Source organism: Sinocyclocheilus anshuiensis, unplaced genomic scaffold (genome assembly GCF_001515605.1).
Source record: "Sinocyclocheilus anshuiensis isolate Anshui unplaced genomic scaffold, SAMN03320099.WGS_v1.1 scaffold1549, whole genome shotgun sequence".
In the NCBI taxonomy this organism is placed as follows: Eukaryota; Metazoa; Chordata; class Actinopteri; order Cypriniformes; family Cyprinidae; genus Sinocyclocheilus; species Sinocyclocheilus anshuiensis.
The window spans coordinates 956033-965265 of NW_015538373.1; the positions used below are offsets into that span (position 1 = coordinate 956033).

General features: G+C 37.8%; 1 pseudogene; it reads right to left on the reverse strand.

Moving 5' to 3' along the window:
- Positions 1–1311: 1311 nt before the first annotated feature.
- Positions 1312–2328, reverse strand: LOC107683763 (myosin light chain 4 pseudogene; annotated as a pseudogene).
- Between the last annotated feature and the right edge of the window lie 6905 nt (positions 2329–9233).

Genomic DNA, 9233 nt, shown 5'->3' on the forward strand with positions numbered 1-9233 from the left:
GATTCAGGGCTGGATTTACATCACAGGAACGTTGTGTCCTGTCGAGCAGCACCGGTGAAGCGCAGAAGTCTCTGGCACCATCACCGTTTGTGTCCAGTGGTGTGAAATTCATGTTTATGTGCTGCCATAGAGGCCAAGCCAAGTGTAAGCCTGACACCAGGGATCACAGATGGGAGACCCGGGCCAGCTGTCAGCCTGATGACAGGAGAATGGTGTTTAAAGATCACCCCTGTCCCTCTTCTGTGCTCTTGGCCACACTTTCAAGTGCTCTCTCCCTACACCACCCTCCCTACAATCCATAGATAGCTGAATTTCCTAAGTACACGGCTGGAAGACCTGCCTCTCCTGTGCTGAGATTACATAGCCTGCATTCCAATTGATGCACGGACACAGTCCGTCTGCCTGGCCTTCTTATAGAGAGAAGCTCCATACCACATCAAAGCAAAATCCCAAGGTGTCTTCAAAAGCAGCCCGGACTCTGCAGGCTGCATGGGAAAAGGTCACAGATTCAAAAGTGCAGGATTGCTGCATGATGTTCAGCAAGACTGTTTCCATCTCAGAGCTAAATGTGATTCATTATGGAAGTGAATCAAAACTTCATTAAGAATGTGTCATTGTACTAATAGCATAGAGACTCGTTTTAATACGAAATACTTTTGAGGGTGCAAGTGATTATTAATTCAGAGCATTTTTTTTTTCTCTAGTTACAGATATTCGATACGGCAAGACCAGATGTGTAGTGGTTTGGGGCAGTGTTGTGATGTGGAAACATGTTGTGTTACCTCATTACTATGCAACCGATGGATTGCATTAAAAATGGAGCTTTAAGCAATAGTTCACCCATAATTAACTTTTGACCTACTTTCAAATTTGCTATTGCGTTATTACAGTTACAACGAATACTGTTGGTGTTTGTGTGTCTCATAACCAAATGCCATTGATATCAAACGTAGTGTTGCACGTCTTGATGTGCCACATGTGAATTTATGTGAACATGAATGAGAATTACAGCAGAAGGGATGATTTACAATGAGCAACAAATTCAATTTCCATCTGTTCCTCACACAACACTATTGTATGGCTTCAGAAGGTTTGGAATATAACATAAGGTGGATTTTTTTATTTTTTTTTTGAGCTTGACAGCATTTAAACCCCATTGGATGTAAACATGAGCAGCTTGCCAATATATCATTTTATGGTAAACAGAAGAAAGTCATTTGGATTTGGAACAACATTCGTGTGATTATTTAGTATTTATTTATTTTTTTTATTAATTAACGCTTTAGAGAAGAGCAACAAGTACAATTTAAGGCAATCTTGTGCCTTCCTCATAAAAAAAAGCAAAGCCCATGCCAATCTATATTTTTATTGTTTGCACATCTTTGTGACTGAACACATATGCCATTTGACGAAATCTACAAAACACAGAAGTGCACATAAGTCATAATGTATAGAAAAAAGGTATTGAAGAGGAAGTGAAAACGTCAATGTGATGTTTAACACCATTCAAATTTAAAATGAACCATTACTGTAAAACAACATATTTCAGGGAAGAAAAAGTATAAATGGTTTTCTTAGTTACCCACACTATTATTTACCCATGCCATCCAGTTAGCTCCTATAAATCCAGTTCAACCAGAAATAATATGTTTGACAAATGAAGAGTAATTGATGCAACCGTTGGTGTCCTCTTGTCCAGCCATCAGTCGATCTACCTCATCCTCTGTCATCCGCTCGCCCAGCGTGGCCAGAACGTGCCGTAGCTCGGCCCCCATGATGGTTCCGTTGCCCTCCTTGTCAAAAACTCTCAGTCCTTCCACAAAATCTTCAATGTTGCCCTGATCCTTCGAGCGGGAGATATGCTGCAGCATTGGCAAAAAGGTCTCAAAGTCTACCAGCTTGGAGTTCATTTCCTCCGGTCTAGGTTTCCCCAGGACTTTCAGCACATCGGCATTAGTTGGGTTTTGGCCCAAAGCTCGCATCACGTCCCCGCACTGGGCATACGTAATCTTAATTTCTCCTTTCAGTGTGCGGTCGAATAGTTGAAACGCCTCTTTGAACTCTTCAATCTGGTCGGCGGTGTACTCCAACGTGATGGCCTCGGGATTGAATGCGGGTTCTTTGGGGGCTTCGAGTTCGGGCAGCGGAGCTGGTTTGGGGGCTGTTGGGGCCGGAGCGGCCTCCTTCTTGGGTTCAGGCTTCTTGGGTTCTGGCTTCTTGGGTTCTGGCTTCTTGCACTCAACTTTCTTGGGAGCCATGGTGATGATGTGAAGAGTCTCCTGGATGAGCAGGGAAGTCAGAAACTGCAGACAGGATGGGAGGGAGCTGCTCAGGGCAGATTGTCTGTTAAAGCTTTTATATCATTTGACCCCAGGGAGGAGAGATCGGCCCGACAAGCAGGTCCTATAACACACTATAAAAGGAAGAAATCCAAAATAGACCTGGGCGGCAGTGGTGCCAACAATGAGCTATTGTTCCCAGCTGCCACTCATAGTGACAGAGAGACTCCTATCAAAGCCCTAGCTGGTGTTCTGGGTTTACGCAGAATGAACAACTCATTCATGAGCAATGCTTGTATTATAAACAAACCATCCAAGTGCTTTCAATCATAACCCTGTGTTTCTGAAACATGGAATACGTGTCAGAATATTTTCACTCACCAAACAGGTCATTCTTCACTTTAAATGTAAACTTTAATAATTGCAGGTATGGTTACCTGCGTCTTGTTTAATCGGAGGAGCAGTTTTAGGCTAAACATAACCACAGTTAATGTTGTATTTTTTGGGACTGTGTGACAGCTGGACATTACAACAAAGCTATTTCAGACCTGAGGCATAAGGAGGCACCCAACAATGTGTTAGGTTTGGCTATCTTGAGTTTATACAAATAGAAAATGCCTTGAGTTGGAACTAACTTGGAATGTAACACTGAATTTTGACAGGTGTGCCTCAGTTGTCATTCCACCTACAGCAGTCAAATGTAAGAAGTCACATAGGACTTTTCACAATACACATTGTTTCAAAGCAGCTTTAGACTAGCATCTACCAATACACACATACTTTTCAACTTAATGTATTATTCTTCAATTCAAAAAGCAAAAACCAGTTACTCTGGATGCAGAAAAAGCTTTTGATATGGTAAACTGTAAATTCCTGTTTTCTACATTAGAGAGATTTAGTTTAGGGGAGTCATTCATTAGCTGGATCAAAATTCTTTATACATCACATACAACCACTGTCATCACCAATAGACTAACACCATATAGCTTCACACTGCACTGTGGGATTAGACAAGGATGCCCACTCTTCCCCTCATTACTCCATCTTTTTTTGCAGTTAGCAGCAGCCATCCGCCAAAAAAGGACTTCAAACACTAAATATACAAATATACACCACAAAATCAGTCTTTATGCAGATGACTTATTACTGTATCTACAAGACCCCGTCCCCAATGATCATCATCATTACAAGACACAAATGAAACTTATTGATTCATTCTCTAATGTTTCTGAATATTCAACTGGAGTAAATATTCTACTCTTTCAATACATCCCAACAGCTTGGTTGTGACATCCCAGACATCACCGATAGGCACTTTTATGCACCATTCACATCGCATACTGTATTTAGGCATTAATGTTTCCCCCAGGCTGTCAGAGTTGTTTAGTCTTAATTCCACCACATTACTTATAACAATAAATGATGATCTTCATCGCTGGAGTACTTAAAGTGACTGTACTCCCTAAACAAAACTATTTATTCTCAATGATTCAAAAACAACCCACTCTCACCTGGTTGAAATCTTTAGACTCAATCATTACCAAACTTTACTGGAAAAATAATACCCCAATAATTAAAATGACTAGCCTACAAAAACCAAAAACACAAGGAGGACTGGAAGCACTACATTTATTTTACTAAATTTATGGCCAACCAGCTTCAAAATATATTCAAATGGATTTATCCAAACCCATCAGAAAACATATGGCTAGATATTCGCATTTCAGACTTACTATTCTATAGTCAGACAATAATAAAAAAAAAAAAAACAGTCCTGTTTTAAAACACCAATGATAGCAACAACTCTGACAGCCTGGTGGACATTTCATTTCATGACAAATTTGATAGAAAAAGGTAACAAAATTTATCATAATTTAGATACCTATTTGGTTTAGTATTTTTTTTTTTTGTGCCTCTGGTCCCCAGTAGGCTGATAAAGGGGTCATATGACGTTGTTAAAAATAACATTATTTTGTGTATTTGATGTAATGCACTATGTTTAAACGGTTTAAGGTAAAAAAAAACATTTTTTTCCACATACTGTACATTATTGTTGCTCCTCTATGCCCCGCCTTCTGAAACGCGTAGATTTTTACAAAGCTCATCGTTCTGAAAAGCATGGTGTGCTCTGATTGGCCAGCTACCTAGTGCATTATGATTGGTTGAATTCCTCAAGCGTGTGACAGAAATGTAACACCCCTTACCAGGTTCAGGAAACTTTCCTCTGTAAAATGCGCTGCACACACTCGAATATTTGGGTTGTACTGTTCTGGAACAGTGTTGTAAATAAAACTTAACCACTGATTTCTAGTTATGTCCTCATTTGGAAGGCCAAACAAAGTAGTTTGGATTTTGCAACGAAACACACAGCGTCTCCACAATATGGCGGCGGCGGCGACAATACTACAGTGAGAATAAAAGTTATGCCTTCTTTCTTTGCGTATACATTTGGGTGGTGTTATGCAAATATTCCCACACAGTGACATAGATATGTGGGGGCGTGTTTGAATGAGGCGTTTTAGGAAGTCGTGGCTGAGTGTTCACTTTTATAAAGAATATCTCTTTGGGTTTGAGACTTTAATCTTTGTGACTTTACGGATTTTCTATATGCACGAACAGCTTTTAACACTCCAAAGACAAAGGAAAACATGAAATTTCATCATATGACCCCTTTAAATCCTGGTGCTTATCTGGTGTGGTGGAGTTATGGGTGGGTGGATGTGATGTGGGGCTTGTGACAATTTAAACAACCACAGAGCTGAGATTTGCAATTTAGTATGCAGATAAAGTTGGATGTACTTTTATATCCAGCTTTATATGGAGAGCTGTGCGATAATATAGTTCACATTTTGCAACAGTTTAAACATTCGTGCAAGTGATATTTTCAATATATTATACAATGGTTTACATGAGTGTACTGTATTTATGAAGGTAAAGTTGGATGGCACTGAGACTTGAACAGTTTTTGCCAAAAATCCGTGAAATATTTTTATATGATAATATAAGTGTCACCCTAATTGTGGCTTATGTGCTGGAAATTCAGAAACTAAAACCATTCGTAATCCTTTTGATATTAATTGTGTTTTATGGCTTTTTTTTTTCAAACTCAAAGAGTGGGAGCATGTTCTACATCCAATAAAATAACGATCATTTTGGGGAGAGACAAAGTGATAATTCAATTAGCATGTAATTAGCCATTAGCCTGTAGTCAATTCCCTGATCTTTCATGAAATTAAAGAGAACATAGGATGTTAAAAAATCACCAACATTACTGTCCTTTTCATGTTGTTCTTGGTCTTCAGTTGCTCAAATCTTCTACGGTGTGCATAAAGGAACATCCTGCATTGTGCCAGATTTGCAAACCCTCTTTTGGCGTAAAAAAAAGAAAAAAAAAAAGATGCACAGTGAAAAAATAGCAATGCAATGCGTGGACAGTTATTTTTGCAGCTGACCTTATTGCATATGCATTAGAGGTTCCCTTTCAGATGCAAAATTTGTATAGAAATTATCTGGCTGCATCTGTGTTCTTTAATTTGTGCATTGTCAGTAAATCACCAGCAGAACTTCCCACTCCCATCTGCGGTTTTATGGGATTGCACTAATTACACTAGTTTGCCCTGTTTAGTAAATCTGGCCCATTGTGATTATCAGTTTGTGTGTTTTACCCACCAGTGTTACATTGATAGGACAAATGCAAGTACAACTATGGCACTTCTTTCATGGAAAGAACACAGTAAAATTAAGCCGATGATGAAAACCACTGTGTTAAATCAGCTCAACTCTAAAAGCCGTTCACATACAAGTCACGTTTGTGCTTATATTATCAGATCACGCTGCTTTCCTTTCTCTCAGCAAACACCTCAAGCAATCAAATGTTTTCAATATAAATCCATGACGGAGTGCAGACTGGAGAGGGCAGCTGGATGTCTTAAATGCATGGAGTCATTGCTAGAGATGTTTATGTATTTCTCAAAGGCACATTTCATTCAAAGCTTATGGAAGAATATGACATAGACATTCAACATAAGAGCATGCAAATCCTTTCAGTGCACTTTCTTAAGAAATATTTAGCAAGATGGCGTATCACCTTTAAATGCCATGTTTTATCATATACATTATCACAAAACCACATTTAAAAAAGATTGCCTGAAAGAACAGCACTGCATTTTAAAGGGCTAGTTCACCCACAATCATTGACTCACCCTCATGTTGTTTCAAACCAGTATGCTGATATTGTTTACTAAGTTCTCTTGCATGTCTTAAACTGTCAAATACACACAAGGTTATGTTAAAAACATGTTACAAAAACAGTCAGCTATGTCTGTGAAGGTAAACAGCTGGGAAAGAAATTGCATGTTTATATTAGATCTGTGTATGAAGTGACAGCAGCGTAATATGCAGTACCTATACTGCTGTCTGCGCTGTTATATGACCCAAACAATAAAATAAAAACAGAAAATCACTCACTGCTCTTGTCCGAACAACTTCAATAACTTTAATAAGAAGACATTTCTAAATTGAATGCTGCTTTTAAATGCTCTAGCGTGAAGATAAACATGGCGGATTGTGTGCGGCTCACTCAGGGCGTGGTCTATGCTAAAACGGTGGTGTTAGTCAGCGACCGTGGGTGGGGCCTAAACACTGTGACATCACAATGTTCAGAGAATCAAAACGGCATGTCTAATGAGACTGATTTGGTTTAATGGGGATTAAAAAATAAGGAGTGTTTTAATTTGATCTGGACTCTTTTTTAATGGTTAAATTACATTTGATCAATTAAATAAAATCATGAAACTTATACAACTTAACATCAATTTATTAAAAGTTTAACAAAAAGTACATGTTTAGGGCCCTATGAAATGTTTTATTTTTTTCTCACCTTCTGTTTTATTATAACAACATTATGTTTATGAATGTATAATTATTTGAATGAATAATAATATAAAAACTATTTATTACAATTTATTTTTACAATAGCCTATGAAATATTGTTTTTCCCCCCTCAGAAATTCTGTGTTTTGTATTTTTTTTTTTTCTGGTTATCAAATGAAGGCATAAAACATTAATTCAATTAATCTATTAACCAAATAAAAATTAAACAAACTTTTTTTATTATTTAGTATTAACAATAAAATATTAAATAAATATTGTGTAATTATTCCGTAAAAAAATAAAGTTTTAATAATTTTAGTAATAGTAGTAGTAGTTGTAGTATTACGTACATTCTACTGAACAACAGTAATATATTTCAGGCACAATAATTTCTTCAAGTTAAACTGAACTTTTATTTTGACAGGTTGCCATGAATACCTTAAAAATTCTGTGTGCATATGATATGACAATAGTTTCTCTCAAATGAAATGATCAAATGCTCATGAAGTGACTCTGAGCATTTCTAGAGATTGTTTATGTTCATGTACTCGTATATTGAGGCGGCAGATGCTGAAATCACCGTGAGCATCACGCGCGCTTCAGTATGTGTGTAGTAAACAAAATGGCGCGCCTGCGCCTTTCATTCACACAGAGACTTACTTACTCATATTTAAATAGTCTTTTTGTAGCTTAAAGGGGTCATATGATGCAATTTCATGTTTTCCTTTGTCTTTGGAGTGTTAAAAGCTGTTCGTGCATACAGAAGATCCATAAAGTTACAAAGATTAAAGTCACAAACCCAAAGAGATATTCTTTATAATGGTGAATGCTCAGCCACGCCTTCCTAAAACACCTCGTTCAAACACGCCCCCACATATCTATGTCACTGTGTGGGAAGATTTGCATAACACCGCCCAAAAGTATACGCAAAGAAAGAAGGCGTAACTTTTATTCTCGCTGTGGTATTGTCGCCGCCGCCATATCGTGGAGATGCTGTGTGTTTCATTGTGAAAGCCAAACTACTTTGTTTTGCCTTCCAATAGATGACACAACTAGAAATCAGTGGTTAAGTTTTATTTACAACACTGAACCACCCAACACAGAACAGTACAATCCAACTATTCTAGTGTGTGCAACGCATTTTACGGAGGAAATTTCCTGAACCTGGTAAGGGGCGTAACATTTCCGTCACATGCTTGTGGAATTCGGCCAATCACAACACACTGGATAGCTGGCCAATCAGAGACACCACGCTTTTCAGAACGATGAGCTTTGTAAAAATCGACGCGTTTCAGAAAGGTGGGGCATAGAGGAGAAACAATAATGTACAGTATGTGGAAAATAATATGTTTTTTGAACCTTAAACCGCGTAACCACATTGCATTACACCAAATACACAAACTAATGTTATTTTTAGCAACGTCATATAACCCCTTTACAGATACTAGTCCGTTTCGCGCTTTGATTTAAGTGTAATGACCTACTTTTGATTAATTCACCCAAACTTTGACAAATTCCGTGACTTTCCACATTAAACACATTCCATTTTTATGACTGGATTCTGCGATTCCGTCCGTGTTTTCGTGCGCAGAAATCATAGGCCTCTAAACTAAATAAGGTTTGTCAAAGAAGTCTCTAGATTTGTCGCTAGGTGCTTTTTTGAAAAAAAAAATCACTAAAGGGGTCTGAAAAGTCGCTAAATCTAGCGACAAAGTCACTAAGTTGTCAACACTGGGTAGATTTTTTATCATTGTAGGCTGGTTGTGTTCACACACTGCCAACACACAGTTATGTCCAAACACCATGTAAAAGTGGATTTTACATAATAGGTGCCTTTTAAGGTCCAATTCTTGCTATTAACAAACCATTAACTATGACTTTTGACTAAAAACAACTCCTAATTTGCTCCTTATTAATAGTTAGTAAGGTAGTTGTTTAGTTTAGGTATTGGGTAGGATTAGGGATGTATATGGTCATGCAGAATATGTGCTTTATAAGGACTAATAAACAGCCAATATGTTAATAATAGGCATGTTAATAAGCAACTAGTTAACAGTGATAATTGGTCCCTATACTAAAGTG